Source organism: Bombina bombina, chromosome 8 (assembly GCF_027579735.1).
Source record: "Bombina bombina isolate aBomBom1 chromosome 8, aBomBom1.pri, whole genome shotgun sequence".
Lineage (NCBI taxonomy): Eukaryota > Metazoa > Chordata > Amphibia > Anura > Bombinatoridae > Bombina > Bombina bombina.
In genome coordinates, this window is record NC_069506.1 from 86,448,012 (window position 1) to 86,465,495 (window position 17,484).

The 17,484-nt window shown below is 35.2% G+C and overlaps 1 protein-coding gene across 1 annotated transcript in view; it reads right to left on the reverse strand.

The window, feature by feature from the left end:
• The window catches only part of LOC128638471 (alpha-enolase), a gene marked incomplete in the record, with an annotated part of 709,071 nt that extends 692,299 nt beyond the window's left edge, over positions 1 to 16,772 (reverse strand). Inside the window, 1 exon segment of the mRNA XM_053690430.1 lies at positions 16,673 to 16,772.
• Between the last annotated feature and the right edge of the window lie 712 nt (positions 16,773 to 17,484).

Genomic DNA, 17,484 nt, shown 5'->3' on the forward strand with positions numbered 1-17,484 from the left:
AAATGAATGAATTTAGTAAGTAAACCTATAAAAAAAAAAAAAATAAACCCATATATATAAAATGCGAAATACATTAAAATAAAAAGATTAAATGTATGCATGTATATAGGAAAATTGATGCCATTTAGAACGAAGCTATGTGTTCAATACTTTCTTGCCTACTAGAGCCAAATACATTATCATAAAAAATCGTGCATTAAACAGAATTAAAAAAGTTCATTTTGTACAGTTAAAAATTAGTTCATAGACGTTAAAGAACCTAAAAGACTATATGTACTTCCTCATAATTAATTAATATGCATATACTCTATTCTTCTATAAAAGCTGCTAGATCAATTTCCCTATTGAGACCCACTGGTTCCATAGTGTCCAATTTATGGATCCAGTAGGTCTCACGTTGCCTTAGTTTAAGAAGCTTATTAGGGGGGGGAATAGAGATTGAAGATAGAGATAGATATTCTTGAGAACACATACCTCCCTACAGGTTTAGACAGCTCATCTCTCCTTTATAATTTAAAATTCCTGTAAACTGGCATTAATAATCTACAATGGGTAGGGGTGGAAGAGCTATACAAGTTGTAAATCTACCTTTCCAGCTCTGTATACTCGAGAGAAGATTGGGGATTATATTAATGTTGATCCTTCTGGGGGGAGCAGTAGGTTTGTTCCTGTAGGTGAGTCTTGAGTAACACACAATGACAAAGCTAAGACAGATACTTTTTAATACTCACCGTACTTGTTCTACCTTCAACTAAATCCCTAAAGTCTACTAACTTGTCTCATGGGCTTCCTGAGACATGTACATAAGGGCACCTTACTCGCATTGGCGTTTTATTATTATAAATTTGCTGGTTAGCAAACCATTATGCTCACTCTTACATCAGAATGCTATGAACACATCCTTGTAATCTATGGTTTACAATTATTTCCATCATCCTAACGCTTTTCTCCTAGATCAACAATTGTTGTTAGGTTCAAACTTACCCCTTTTATCAAGTGATAATAGTGGAATAGTGGCTATATACTTGAGAATTGTACCTCTCAATATTAGTTTGTGTTCTAAATCTTGTAGTTTAAAGTATCATCCTAATAGACAGGGTATCCCGATAAAGAGGTACAATAGTAACCATAAATAAAAATAGCAAGGTATCATTGTAAGACCTGAACTGTGCATATGTATGATGTACTAGAATTATGGTATATTATGTCGGTCCTAAAAAAAGTAGTTTTTCAAAGTAGTTTACACACATTAGGATCTGCTCAACAATTTGATGTCCAGGAGTCATATTTCTGTGATGTACTATGTGAATTTCGTGACTAAATACTATCATGTATTAGCGCGCGTGTGTATGTATATATGTATATATATATATATATATATATATATATATATATATATATATATATATATATATATATATATATATATATATATATATATGATGAGCGAGGGTTTTAGGTAGTTGCGCCACAACAAGAGTAATAGTAGTAATGCAGTGAAATGCTCTATGAGGATGTCTAGTGCCTGCTGCTATTAGTGATGTCTCATTCCTCCTGAGTGAGACTAGAGGGGTGAAAATTGGAATAGAGTGTGTTCTAATAGCGCTTGCAGAAGATGTTCCTCACAGGCAGATGGGGAGGAGGAAGGAAAAAATGGGAAAATCCCCAGATAAATGAGGGCAATATGAGGAGAGGTTAAACAATAATAAATGCTCACCTGTTGGATCACAGGGACCAGCGATCAGCGACGAATGGAAGTGGATGGTGTGTGTGAACACCAAAACACATATAAGGGAGACAATAGATATATGCACCCAAAGGTAAATTTATGTATATATTAATACCTCATAATGTTAAACGGAGGCCACTTGTGGGAACCTCCAATTCTTACCACACTGTATAAGTGGACAGAGGGTAAAGAGGAAGGGAGTTCCAATTTAGTATAAGCTGATAACCCAAAAAACAAAAAATATTTTAATGAAAAAAAAGGGGGGATAAAAAGGACATGGTATAAAAACAAAATATGTGTTTAAAAAATATATATATATGGTGGAATAAAAAAGGATTAAAAACAATTGTACTTTATTTTTATGCTCTTAAAAATATATAACTCTTAACATATATATAGAAAGGGGTATACAAATTAATGTTCTGAAATATATGCAGATTGAAAAATACATGCGATAAAAAAACATATAAAAAATGTAGAGAGTAGGTAGCCAGGCGGCACGGATGAATACAGTGCCGAGTGAGTGGCAAATTTACTTACTGTAAGAATAAGGCTGGGGATAGGTGCCCAATGGTAGGGTCCAAGATTCAAAATAAGGATTAAAAAATAAGCTGAGACCACCAACGCTGCACGGAGCAGCTGGTAACAAGGTCTCGGCGGGTGATTCGGAATTCCGGAAGTGACGTCACGAACGTGCGTCACGTGCCTTACGCGTTTTGTGAGCGTATCAGCTCACTTCATCAGAGGCTAATGGATCTATTGGCATCCACGGTACCCTTAAATAGCGTCAAGCTGTTTGATACAAAAAAAGGAGGAGCAAAAGTAGATCTAATTAATCCGATATGCATTTTTTGTGTATACCGGGCATATGATGATAACGGACAGTGGATACAAAGCATAAGATTATGTGGAAAAAAATGAAAATATATGTAAAAAAGGGGATTAGTGGATGAATCCGTAAATATAAAAAATTGGAATAATAAAAAATATATATATAAAAAATATTAAAAAATTTTATTTAAAAAAAAAAAAATTTAAATTTTTTTTTTATCATTAGAATATGGATAGAGAGATGAATGCAATAAAATATAATATAATAAATTAGGATAACCGGAAATATCATGATCAAAATGTAGAGATATGTATATGTATGAGATTATGTTTATACATATATATGTGAATAAAAAAGGGGATCAATAAGAATAAAAACCTATGGATTTTTTAGTGCTTTAAAGAAAAGCAGCTAGGTCTATATCAGTATTCAGGCCATATGGTTTTCTGGTTTTTAATTTGTGAATCCAGTATGTTTCTCTCTTAACTGGAGTAACCTGTTTTCTCCTACTCTATATGGAATATGTTCAATGGCTTTAATTTTTAGGCCTTCCACACTTTTTTCGTGGAATTCCTCGAAGTGGGTACCAATGCCATATTCTGGTTTATCACTGGTGATGTTTTTTGTGTGTTCTAAAAATCTAGTCTTCAGTGTTCTTTTCGTTCTACCTATATATATTTTGTTGCAGCTGCAGGTTAATTGGTAGATAAATTCGGATTTGCAGTTCATGAAACTCCCGATTTCAAATTTGTTTTTTTCATTATCCATGATCCATTTGTTTTCTTCCTTGTTTTTACTAATATGTTCACAACACACACAATTCTTCCGATTACATTTGTAGAAACCTTTAGTTTTGGTTTCTAGCCAATTCCCCTGAGTTTATGCTTTTTTAGTTTTTAGTTTAGTGGGAGCTAGTATATTTTTAAGATTTGTGTTTTTCTTATAGGTAATTTTCGGTTTCTCCGGTAATGTTTCCTTTAGAAAGGGATCCTTCATAAGTAGATGCCAGTGCTTATTCAATATTTTTTCAATGTTTTTGGCTCCACTATTGTATGTGGTGATAAACCTGGGACAGGTAGTGTAATCCATATCTGTATTGATTTTATTTTCTGTTTTTTTCGAGTTAAGTAGATTATCTCTGTCTATTTTACTTACTCTCTCATATGCTTTATCTACTATTTTCTTGTTGTATTTTTTGTTATAAAACTTTTGTTTAAGCACACTTGCAGTTTCTTCAAAATCCTGATTTTTAGAGCAATTTCTTTTTATTCGTTGAAACTGACCGAATGGAATGTTACTAATCCATTTCATATGATGGTTGCTCGTGGCGTGCAAGTAGCCATTTGTGTCGGTTTCTTTTGTTTCTATCTGTTCATTTTCAATGAATATAGTGATGTCTAAAAAATTTATTTCTTTCTTGCTCCATGTATTAGTGAATTTCAAATTCCAATTATTATTGTTGATGTGATGGACAAATTCTTCAAAGTACTTTTCATCTCCGTTCCAGATAATTATGATATCATCAATGAACCTTTTCCATGTGATTATATGTTCCAAGAATGTGTTGTTTCTCCATACGTATTGGTCCTCAAAAACTCCCATATACATATTGGCAAAACTAGGCGCAAACTTAGTGCCCATTGCTGTGCCAAATTTTTGGAGGAAAATTTTATTTTCAAATGTGAAGTAGTTTTTGGTGAGAATGAAGTTAATTGCTTCCCCAATAAAGGAAATTTGTTCTTTTTTGATATTTGTATCTGATGTCAGAATTTGGTTCACTGCCTTTATACCTTTACTGTGCGGTATGCATGTGTACAGTGCAGTTACATCCAATGTTGCTAATGAATAATTGTTATCCCAACGTACGTCTTTCAATATTGTGAGTAGGTGTGGAGTGTCTCTTAGGTATGACTTAATTGTTGGTACCACGGGTTGTAAAAAATGATCCACATATTCTGATAAATTACTAGTTAAACTGTTTATGCCAGAAATGATTGGGCGCCCTGGAGGGTTATTAATGTCCTTATGCACTTTTGGTAAGTGGTAAAATACTGCGGTTTTTATCATATCTGTCGATAAGAATTTATATTCATCATCGTCCAAAATGTTTTCTCTCTTTGAATTTCTCAGTAGTTGGGCATATTCGTCTGTGAATTGGCTGGTGGGGTCTTTTGGTAATATTTCATAGGTCTCTGTATCTGACAGTATCCTGTTAGCTTCGCTGATATAATCACCTTTGTTTTGTATTACTATAGAACCACCTTTATCAGCCTCTCTAAATACTAGTGTTTCATTTTTACTCAGGTTCTTTAGAATTCTTTCTTCTTTATTTGTCAGATTTTTGTTGTCCAATTTGAATGTTTTACACATTGACTCTAAGTCATTGAGTACTAAGTCTTCAAATAGTGAAATATATTGTCCCTTTGCCTGAGTGGGATAAAATATTGATCTCGGTTTGAACCCGCTATGTTTCATGATTCTGTTTGTTTCTAGTTGTGCTGTTGCTTCCGTGTCTAGTGATTCCAATAGATTCAACGTTGGAATATCACTTTGTGTAAGGAAAATTTCATTCAGTGGGTTTACGTCTGTCACAGGTTCACTGGTGTCTTTTTGGTCTCTATTTTTCTTTTGAAAATACCGTTGTAGAGTCAGTTTTCTTATATATTTATTGCAGTCCACAAATAGTGAAAAGGCATCTGGTTTCTTGCTAGGGGCGAAGGAGAGGCCTTTTTTAAGCACAGTCTCTTCTTCCCTAGTCAGAATTCTATCTGACAAGTTAAATATTTTTACTAGGTCATTTTCATCAGGGTTTATACTGATTGTTGCCTTGAATGCCAGTTCTCTTCTTAGTTTGTTTCTGTTTACCTGCTCTGCATCCTCTTCCCCACTTTCTTTTCTTCTTTTTTGTGGGTTGATCTCTGTAGTACTTGAAAATTCTTCTCCTGGTTTTCCACTCGGAGTCTTGGGGGGGGGATGTATGGTCTCTGGAAGGATTCTTTTCTTTCTCTGAGTCCTAAAAAATGCGTCTGTCCTTGCTTCATATTTTGTTGAGTTTTTGTTCTCCATTGGTTATTTGGTTCCTGATACATATCCTGATAATCATTTCTGTGGTTTCTTAGTTCTTTTGGTCTAATAGAGTCTTGGTGGTAATTATTTTCTCTTAAAGAGTAAAAATCCCTATCAGGGAAAAAGTAATTATTATGTGAATTATGATGATGATTGTAATGATGATTGTAATTTTGTTTTCTTGATTCCTCACTATAATTGAAGTTGGACTGGTGTTTGTGGTGGTAATAGTTTTGCTTCCTATTATGATATGAGTAGTTGTTTGCTGGTTTCATTTTTAAAAATGTATTACTGTTTATCTGATTGTGTTTGTCTTTGTTTATATTTGAACAAGTTTGTTGTTCTCTGGGTATGTTTTGGTATTCCCGGTTTTCATTGGTGTGTGTTGTTCTATCTGGAAAAAATCTATTTCTTGTATTACTAAAAACTTCTATATTTACATAATCTCATACATATACATATCTCTACATTTTGATCATGATATTTCCGGTTATCCTAATTTATTATATTTTATTGCATTCATCTCTCTATCCATATTCTAATGATAAAAAAAAAAAAATTTTAAAAAATTTTTTAAATAAATTTTTTAATATATATATATATATATATATATATATATATATATATATATATATATATATATATATATATATATATATATATATATATATATATATATATATATATATATATTTTTTATTCCAATTTTTTATATTTACGGATTCATCCACTAATCCCCTTTTTTACATATATTTTCATTTTTTTCCACATAATCTTATGCTTTGTATCCACTGTCCGTTATCATCATATGCCCGGTATACACAAAAAATACATATCGGATTAATTAGATCTACTTTTGCTCCTCCTTTTTTTGTATCAAACAGCTTGACGCTATTTAAGGGTACCGTGGATGCCAATAGATCCATTAGCCTCTGATGAAGTGAGCTGATACGCTCACGAAACGCGTAAGGCACGTGACGCACGTTCGTGACGTCACTTCCGGAATTCCGAATCACCCGCCGAGACCTTGTTACCAGCTGCTCCGTGCAGCGTTGGTGGTCTCAGCTTATTTTTTAATCCTTATTTTGAATCTTGGACCCTACCATTGGGCACCTATCCCCAGCCTTATTCTTACAGTAAGTAAATTTGCCACTCACTCGGCACTGTATTCATCCGTGCCGCCTGGCTACCTACTCTCTACATTTTTTATATGTTTTTTTATCGCATGTATTTTTCAATCTGCATATATTTCAGAACATTAATTTGTATACCCCTTTCTATATATATATATATATATATATATATATATATATATATATATATATGTTAAGAGTTATATATTTTTAAGAGCATAAAAATAAAGTACAATTGTTTTTAATCCTTTTTTATTCCACCATATATATATATATTTTTTAAACACATATTTTGTTTTTATACCATGTCCTTTTTATCCCCCCTTTTTTTTCATTAAAATATTTTTTGTTTTTTGGGTTATCAGCTTATACTAAATTGGAACTCCCTTCCTCTTTACCCTCTGTCCACTTATACAGTGTGGTAAGAATTGGAGGTTCCCACAAGTAGCCTCCGTTTAACATTATGAGGTATTAATATATACATAAATTTACCTTTGGGTGCATATATCTATTGTCTCCCTTATATGTGTTTTGGTGTTCACACACACCATCCACTTCCATTCGTCGCTGATCGCTGGTCCCTGTGATCCAACAGGTGAGCATTTATTATTGTTTAACCTCTCCTCATATTGCCCTCATTTATCTGGGGATTTTCCCATTTTTTCCTTCCTCCTCCCCATCTGCCTGTGAGGAACATCTTCTGCAAGCGCTATTAGAACACACTCTATTCCAATATATATATATATATATATATATATATATATATATATATATATATATATATATATATATATATATATATATATATATATATATATATATATATATATATATATATATATATATATATATATATATATATATATATATATATATATATATATATATATATATATATATATATATATATATAATTTAAAAGGACAGTCTAGTCAAAAATAATAATTCTTTAGATATCCTTTGTTGAAGAAATAGCAATGCACATGTGTGAGCCAATCACACAAGGCCTCTATGTGCAGCAACCAATCAGCAGCTACTGAGCATACCTAGATATGCTTTTCAGCAAGTGATCAAGAGAATGAAGCAAATTAGACAATAGAAGTAAATTAGAAAGTTGTTTAAAATGACACACTCTTTCTAAATCCCAAAAGAAAAAAATTGGGTTTCATGTCCCTTTAAGTATGTGTTTTATTTGATGATCTTAAAAAGATATTTAAGATATACAAAAATAGCTTTAAGATCATCAAATAAAACACATACTTAAAGGGACACTGTACCCAAATTTTTTATTTCATGATTCAGATAGAGCATGCAATTTTAAGCATCTTTCTAATTTACTCCTATTGTCAAATTTTCTTTATTCACTTGGTATTTTTATTTGAAAAGCAAGAATTTAAGTTTAGATGCCGGCCCATTTTTGGTGAACAACCTGGGTTGTCTTTGCCGATTGGACAACACCAATAAACAAGTGCTGTCCATGGTTCTAAACCACAAATTGGCTGACTCCTTAGCTTAGATGTCTTTTTCAAATAAAGAAAGCAAGAGAACAAAGTAAAATTGATAATAGGAGTAAATTAGAAAGTTGCTTAAAATTACATGCTCTATCTGAATCACAAAAGAAAAAATTTGGGTTCAGTGTCCCTTTAAATACTCAATACGATACAGTGCTCATATTGAGAGATACTGATAAATCCGTTGTACTAGATGTAATCGTCTCTGCAAAATAATATTAAATCAATGCGGTTCAATATCAAAACAACTTTACTTTATAATACAACATTGTCAAATACTGGTCAGAAACCCTCCACTGCAATTCATAGAATATCCCAGTGAAAATGATTGGATAGGTATGAGAGCATCCGGATTGGCTGCTACATTATGACACTATCCAGGGGGCGTACATTGCAAGGTATAAAAAGCCGCCGGAGACGCGGCACGCGTAATCGCCTTTGATAAAGCCGTTAAGGCGAAACATGTCAGGGCAGTCAGGGTACTGTTGACGAGTCCTGGAGCTCCTGCGTTTTAGATGGCCTTAGGCTATTTCTCGGTTATACTTATAAATTGTGCGCTTTACTAGGCTGAAGCAGTCAGCCGTGGCTGTTAAGTTATTATAGTGCATATCGTGCCTTTAAATTTTTTGAATAGCAACAAACTCGGTGTCTTATTCAACCTACTAAGGGGCAATTTACAACAGCGATACCTACAATACAATGATATGCAGATATTATTGGTTCAAAATTACGCTTGTATGGAAGATAAATTAATTAAATAGTGTAATATATACAAACGCTGAGGGTTCTTATTGGTGTATGAACTGGTGAATAGTAATGATTCTAATATAGACGATATTTATGATCTCACCAGCAACCACTGTGTATATAGAAATTTGGGCATATTAACAAAGGACATACTATAACCCGTTAATAACTAGGACTTCTTAGTAAGCCTCATTGTATCTTTCGCTCAGGAAGTATACTTAAAAGCTAACTTAAGCAATGCTGCGAAGATATAGCAGCACATTTCAGTCTTGCTATCCACTCTAAGCTATTTACACATGCTGGTATCAAACCATTAATCCTTATATGATACAATTTAGAATAAGATCTTGAAATTTTTCATCTTTATTGCGGCTATTTAGCAACAATTAATGTACACTGTTTACTTGTGAATCATACATTCGATTGAATCTATACAGAGTACTTACGATAAAAACATATCAAGTATAGGGATCTACTCAATTGTAAATAAGCAATGTATTGAACTAACTCCTTAATTACCAACACATATGTTTAAGAATGACCGTATGTGTGAGATATGATATTCTATTACGCAAGACTTGGATGTAACCTATTTGAATTGCATTAAGAGGCCGATAGCTTCTCTTTTGATTCGAGTATACTTTGTGAACTCTAGCGTTATTTCCAATACACAATAGCTTCATAGACTCTACCAACTATTTGCATATTTAATCTAAGTCACTCAATCTCCTCTACATTTATATATACAAGCCACTTTGAATTTGAACAAATTTAGCTAATGAAATGCTTACTATTTATTAATACAAGGCTTACAAATTAACCTCTTATGAGATCATATCCAGGAAGTACCTGAACAACAAGCACAATATTATCAATTGCTACTAATCTTTATTAAAAACACTTAGGATTTCTCTTGTAATGTTTCCAGTTTTATTTTTAAATTTTTGTATATAATAAAAGTTATGTTTTAATTGCACACCCCCAGTTTTATATAGTGGCTATTTCTCTGTCAAGGTCCCAAACACACCAATTTTCCATGCATATATGCAATTTTTGCATTTAAACACTTAACCCATTGAGTGCCGTCTTTGTAGTTCTTTTTTTGAGGATCAGGTTCTCCTTACCTATCCTCAAATCTCAGTTTGTAATTGACGTTTACTACATAGCACCATACTTAATCCTCTATATTATTAGTGGATACTATTAGTGTTACAAGGGTTTAAGGTAATTTAAGCTATTTGTAGTGCCACTGGTCACATTTTTTCTCTATAAGCATAATTATGTCCCACTCTTTAACCAAATGAGAAAACATTCTCAAAAGGAAAAAAAAAAAAAAAAAAAAAAAATACAGCTTCTCCTGGCTCGGGAGAGACTGGTGTCTGTAAAAATGAACATCCTCCCGCGTATATATTTTCAGAGCACTTCCCATTAAAATTATTAAACCAGATACAGAAAAATTACAGTCGGAGCTCCTGGCTTACATTAGAGGATAAAAATCCACGAGAATTGCAAAACTGATAATCCATAGACAAAGCTCTGGGGGTAGAGGCTCCAAAATTTAATGGAATATTACAAGGCGGCTAGATTGTCACAAGACTCTATGCTTCTGAAGAAGGCAGAAGAAGCTATCTGGGTCTCCTTGGAGGTGGATTTGGGGGAAAGGGAAGACAGACTCAATACTGTGGGATACACAGATATTACACGTTGGCAAAGCATCTTCCAAGACACATACATCAGACCTGACAGTAAACATATGGACGTCAGCTGCGAAAAGAAGAGACCTTATCCCGGAACACTCCATACTAACACCAGTTAGATACCTCCTACATGACAACTCCAGCATTAAAAAAAAATAAAAAAAATGGGAAAAGGGGTTGTATAGGGTGGCAGATATTGTGGAAAATGAATCTCCTACTCTCAGATACAAACTAAACCCAAACACGTTACATTGGTATCTTTATCTACAACTAGGATCGGCCCTGTAGACATTTATTAAAGAGTCCCAGAGCAAGGTGGCCATGGTCCTGGAGTGCTGTTGTAGTAGCCCCTTTAGAACTAAGCACTCCATCTCTAAAATCAATTTGGCTCTGCAATCCCCTCCAAATAGGGCCAAATCTTCCACAATGCTAGCATGGGAAAAAGAGCTCCGTCTTTGTTAATAGCACTGCGGAATCTGTTGGCCCACTACAAATAACTGATAATAAATAATATCTATGTAATGTGTCATAGTTTTGCTGCTATAGCATTTGAAACATTACATCCTATTAAAGACTAGGGGCATTCCATGTAGTCATTCACACTTGTCATTTCATAGAAAGCCTGCAATAATCTCACGTTATCTCACTTTCAGAATATGCTACTGTATCTGGGGGAACATATCTGGTAAATATCTATTTAATATGTCTCATAGATTTGTTGCTATATCACTTTGAACTTTACATCCCATTAACGTATATAGGCATTCCATTTTCTCATTAACCCTTGTCATTCCATATAAAGCAGCTATAATCTCACATATTCTCACTTTCAGAATATGATACTGTACCTGGGGAAAATATCTGGTAAATATTTTTTAGATATGTCTCATAGTTTTGTTGCTATAGCACTTTTAAATGTAATCCCATTTAAGTCTATGGGCATTCCATTATGTCATTAACCCTTGTCATTCAATAGAAAGCAGCTACTACCTTGTGAAATCTCACTTTCAGAATATGCTACTGTACCTGGGGAACATCTGGTAAATATCTATTTGATATGTATCATATTTTAGTTTCTATTGCACTTTTAAATGTAATCCCATTATAGTCTAGGGGCATTCCATTATGTCATTCACCCTTGTCATTCCATAGAAACCAGCTATAATCTCACATAATATAATTTTCAGAATATGCTACTGTACCTGTGGAACATATCTGGTAAATATCTATTTGATATGTCTGATATTTTTGTTGCTATAGCACTAAATGTAATCCCATTTTGTCATTCACCTTGTCTTTCCATAGAAAGCAGCAATAATCTGACGTAATCTGACTTTCAGAATACGATACTGTACCTGGGGAACATATCTGGTAAATATCTACTTGATATGTCTCATATTTTAGTTTCTATAGCACTTTTAAATTGAATCCCTTTATAGTCTATGGGCATTCCATTTTGTCATTCACCGTTGTCATTCCTTTTAGTACATCCCCCAATTTTGCTTTGTTCTCTTGGTATTCTTAGTTGAAAGCTAAATCTAGGAGGTTCATATGCTAATTTCAAAGCCCTTGAAGGCCGCCTCTTAGCTCAGGGCATTTTGACAGTTTTTCCACCACTAGAGGATGTTAGTTCATGTGTTTCATATAGATAGCACTGTGTTCACGCATGTGGATTTCCTAGGAGCCAGCACTGATTGGCTAAAGTGCAAGTCTGTCAAAAGAACTGAAATAAGGGGGCAATCTGCAGAGCATTAGATACAAGGTAATCACAGAACTAGGGGATGGGTAATAAATGGATTATCTTTTAAAACAAATATTCTGGTGTAGACTATACCCTTAAAGTAAATGTCAATTTTGATGCTAAAGTGCCCGGTTTTTAAAACTTCGATTAAAAACAGGGGCACTTTAATTTATCAAAATTTACATTTCACTCCTGTTGAGGGGAAAAAAAAAAAAAAAAAAAAAACACACTTACCTTTTAAACTTTACAGCAGCTCCAGCTTCCTCCGGTCATTGCAAGCCATTTCTGACGTCAGAAATGATGGATAGGTCATCTTCCAATCACGGCTTCCCCCCCCCCCCCCCCCGGGGGAATCAGTGTCTGATTCAACGCCGTGATTGGAGGAAGCCGGATTCCTCATTTTAGACCCAGGAAGAGGATTTGCAACGGGTGGAGGAAGCTGGAGCTGCTGTGAAGATTAAAAGGTAAGTTTTTTTCCACAACAGGAGTGAAATGTATATTTTGATGAATTAAAGTGCCCGTTTTTAATCGAATTTTTAAAAACCGGGCACTTAAGCATCAAAATAGACATTCACTATAACCCTTTAATGACCACAGCATTTTTCCATTTTCTGACCGTTTGGGGCCAAGGCTATTTTTAAATTTTTGCTGTGTTTGTGTTTAGCTGTAATTTTCCCCTTACTCATTTACTGTACCCACACATATTATATACCGTTTTTCTCGCCATTAAATGGACTTTCTAAAGATACCATTATTTTCATCATATCTTATAAATTTACTATAATTTTTTTTTATAAAATATGAGGAAAAAAATGGAAACACACATTTTCTAACTTTGACCCCCAAAATCTGTTACATATCTACTACCACCAAAAAACACCCATGCTAAAAAGTTTCTAAATTTTGTCCTGAGTTTAGAAATACCCAATGTTTACATCTTCTTTGCTTTTTTTGTAAGTTATAGGGCCATAAATACAAGTAGCACTTTGCTATTTCCAAACCTTTTTTTAAAAAACTAGCGCTAGTTACATTAGAACACCAATATCTTTCAGGAATCTCTGAAAATCCATTGACATGTAAATATTTTTTTTTAGAAGACATCCCAAAGTATTGATCTAGGCCCATTTTGGTATATTTCATGCCACCATTTCACCGCCAAATGTGATCAAATACAAAAAAAACGTTCACTTTTTCAAAAACTTTTGGTTTCTCACTGAAATTATTTACAAACAGCTTATGCAATTATGGCATAAATGGTTGTAAATTCTTCTCTGGGATCCCCTTTGTTCAGAAATAGCAGACATATATGGCTTTGGCGTTGCTTTTTGGTAATTAGAAGGCCACTAAATGCCACTGCGCACCACACGTGTATTATGCCCAGCAGTGAAGGTGTTAATTAGGGAGTATGTAGGGAGCTTTTGGGGGTAATTTTAGCTTTAGTGTAGTAGACAACCCCAAGTATTGATATAGGTCCATTTTGGTATATTTCATGCCACCATTTCACCATAAATGCGAATAAAAAAAAAAAAAAAAAACCCACGTTAAATTTTTCACAATTTTAGGTTTCTCAATGAAATCATTTACAAACAGCTTGTGCAATTGTGGCACAAATGGTTGTAAATGCTTCTCTGGGATCCCCTTTGTTCAGAAATAGCAGACATATATGGCTTTGGCGTTGCTTTTTGGTAATTAGAAGGCCACTAAATGCCGTTCCACATCACACGTGTATTATGGCTAGCATTGAAGGAGTTAATTATGTAGCTTGTAGGGAGCTTGCAGGGTTAATTTTAGCTTTAGTGTAGAGCTCAGCCTCCCACCTGAAACATCAGACCCCCTGATCCCTCCCAAACAGCTCTCTTCCCTCCCCCACCCCACAATTGTCCCCGCCATCTTAAGTACTGGCAGAAACTCTGCCAGTACTAAAATAAAAGCTATATTTGGGGGGGGGTTTAGGTTGTTTTTTTTTTTAGCATATTTACATATGCTGCTTTGTAGGATCCCCCTTAGCCCCCAACCTCACTGATCCCCCACCAAACAGCTCTCTAACCCTCCCCCTCTGCCTTAGCGGGCGCCATCTTGGGTACTGGCAGCCGTCTGCCAGTACCCAGTTTAGTAATAAAAGTAATCTTTTTTTTAAAAAAAAAAAAATACCCTTTTCTGTAGTGTAAGCTTCCCCCCCCCCCCCCACGACCAACCTCCCACCACTTGCAGATCACTTAGATACTTAATATTTTTTTTCTTCACATTTATTAGTTATTTTCAGATTTTTTTTTTTCTGTAGTGTAGCGGTTCCCTCCCGCTCCCGCCCCGTGCACGCCCGCCGCACCTCGTGCACGCTCCCGTCGGTCCCGCCCCCACTTCCCTGCACATTACACGGCGCATCGATGGCCGCCCACCCGCCTCCCAAGGCCGCTCCCACCCACCAACGATACCGGCCATCGATGTCCGGTGCAGAGAGGGCCACAGAGTGGCTCTCTCTGCATCGGATGGCCATTTAAGGTTATTGCAGGATGCCTCCATATCGAGGCATCACTGCAATAACCGGAAAAGCAGCTGGAAGCGAGCAGGATCGCTTCCAGCTGCTTTCCACACCGAGGACGTGCAGAGTACGTCCTCAGGCGTTAACAGTGTTTTTTTGTTTTTGTTTTTTTAGGACATACCCTGCACGTCCTCGGTCGTTAAGGGGTTAAGCAACATCTTCACCAATGTATTAAAAGGGATAGGAAAGTCAAAATACATCTTGCAGAATTCCGATAGAGCATGTAATTTTAAGACTTAAATTCACTTCTATTTTAAAATGTGTTTTGTTCTCTTGGTATCCCTTGTTGATAAAGAATATGCAAATATCCTACACTAGCTGCTGATTGGTCCCTGCACACATTTGTCTCTTGTTATTGGCCAACTAGATGTGTTCAGTAATGCAATGCAGTTATTTCAGCAAATGATAAGAGAATGAAGTACATTTGATCATAGAAGTAAATGGAAAAGTTGGTTAAAATTGCATGTTTTATCCAAATCATGAAAGATAGTTTTGGGGTTTCCTGTCCCTTTAAGACCGCTGTTATATCCTGTGTGGAAGCATTCTGCAGCACTAACACTGCCCACTGAGACTGAGCACCATTATACTGTGTATATCTATACACACACTTACTGCTACATTAAAATAAATGTTAAGGTCTTGGATACCAAATGGCTTTAACACAAAAGAGGAAGCCATCTCCAACAATCTGCCATGACTCTGTAAAAGGAAATCACGTACAAATCCTATCCAGTACATCAACCCATTATAAGTGACTCAATTCAGTTACTGTAAATCCCTCCCAAAACCTTTTACAGTTACAGGAGCCATTTACAGACTGGATTAAATATGCCTATGAATCTCAACGTTTGAATACAGGTAAAGACTTTTAATCAGTTATCTATTATACAAAATCGCCCCCCCCCCCCATTTCACAGAACAGACTACTCCATCTAAAACATCAGTTACACAAACCAAATATACTTTTAAATAGGCTATTGATTGTCAATCTTAATTAAACACCGTTTATACGAATACAAAATAAAAAGTTAATAAGTTAATAAAAAGTTAATTATTTGAAGGGGGGGGGGGAGTGTTTAGTCTCCATAATTTAGTTATAGCCATCATATCTACCGTGTTGATGCCAGTTAGATGCAATAATAAATGAGCAAGCTCAGTGTCGCCTTAAAATCTATATGGTTCCTAGCACAAGCAAGTCAAATACAAGACTGCAGGAAGACGACAAAAATAATCGTTTCTGCAGGCATCAGAAGTCTATGAATGGAAGTTCTTTTTCTGGAACACAGCAGCTGAAGTCTAAGCACCTGTCATTTTTATTCACTACAGACCAGAGATGCATATTCCTTCTGTATAGCTACATGGTAAAATGCATTCGGCCATTTAACCTTTACACTACAAAGATTGAAAGACTTTTTTTTTTTAATCTATATCGGCAGGTATCTGATCTGCTGCTATCAACCTACTATCGATCGATATCGAATGCTGGCGAAGATCGCAATGGCTGTGGAATACGAAAACAGGATAATAAACAACCCCACTGGCAAAGTGCACCCATCCGTAGCATAGTTACAATCGAAGCCATTTTAGTATCGGTATTTGAGATGCATGTTGGGTTATGGATATCTACACACAGAAAAAAAACACTGTCGTCCATCTCTTTGATAAAGAAATCCTTACCTCACAACGGACACTACTGTCTTGCGGCTTGGTAGAATGAAGAGACTATGACCGGGTTATATGTCTAATATAGCGATACCCTAATGGTCACGCCCACTTGGAATTTATCTTCTCTTAATTGGTTGCAGGCTGGTCATGCGACTTTAGCTAGACAACCAGGAAGTAATTGTCAGTGCTGTCAGTCAGAAGGGATACGGGGTTTAGTACGTGAAGGAGAGCATGGCATTGGTAAATGGGTTTTAGAGGGGGTTGTCTATAAATAGTTCACTAGGGTTTTTTTCACCACTATGACAAAATAGGATTCTTCTAAATTATTTCTGTAAAGTGTGGTATGATAATACAATTATACATCGCTCATACAGCAGGTTAGGGTCTAGTGCCCCACTTGTAAAGTGAAAACAGCGGTTTTAGCTTTCTTTTCACTTGCAAGTGTGTTTAAAAACTTGAAAACATGTTTGAACTAACGTGTTAGGTGTGCAATATTGCTAAGTTTAGCTTAAAGGGACATTCCAGCCAAAACTGGAATCCACATGGATGCATTTCAGTTTTGAATAGAAGCATTTATGTAATATACATGTATTATCAAAAATGCTTCTAATAAAAGTTATAAATGCTTCAAAAGTGTAATTAAAGTGTCAGTAAACCTCAAAAATAATGTTATATAATTCTGCACATAGTGCAGAATTATATAACACTAGTACTAAAGCCCGTGTACACGGGCCATTTTTTGCAGTACAGCGGTCCCACCCCTTGCTCTCACCCCCTCTCTATTGCTCTCCCCCTCTCTTTTGCTTTCTCTCCCCCCTCTCCTT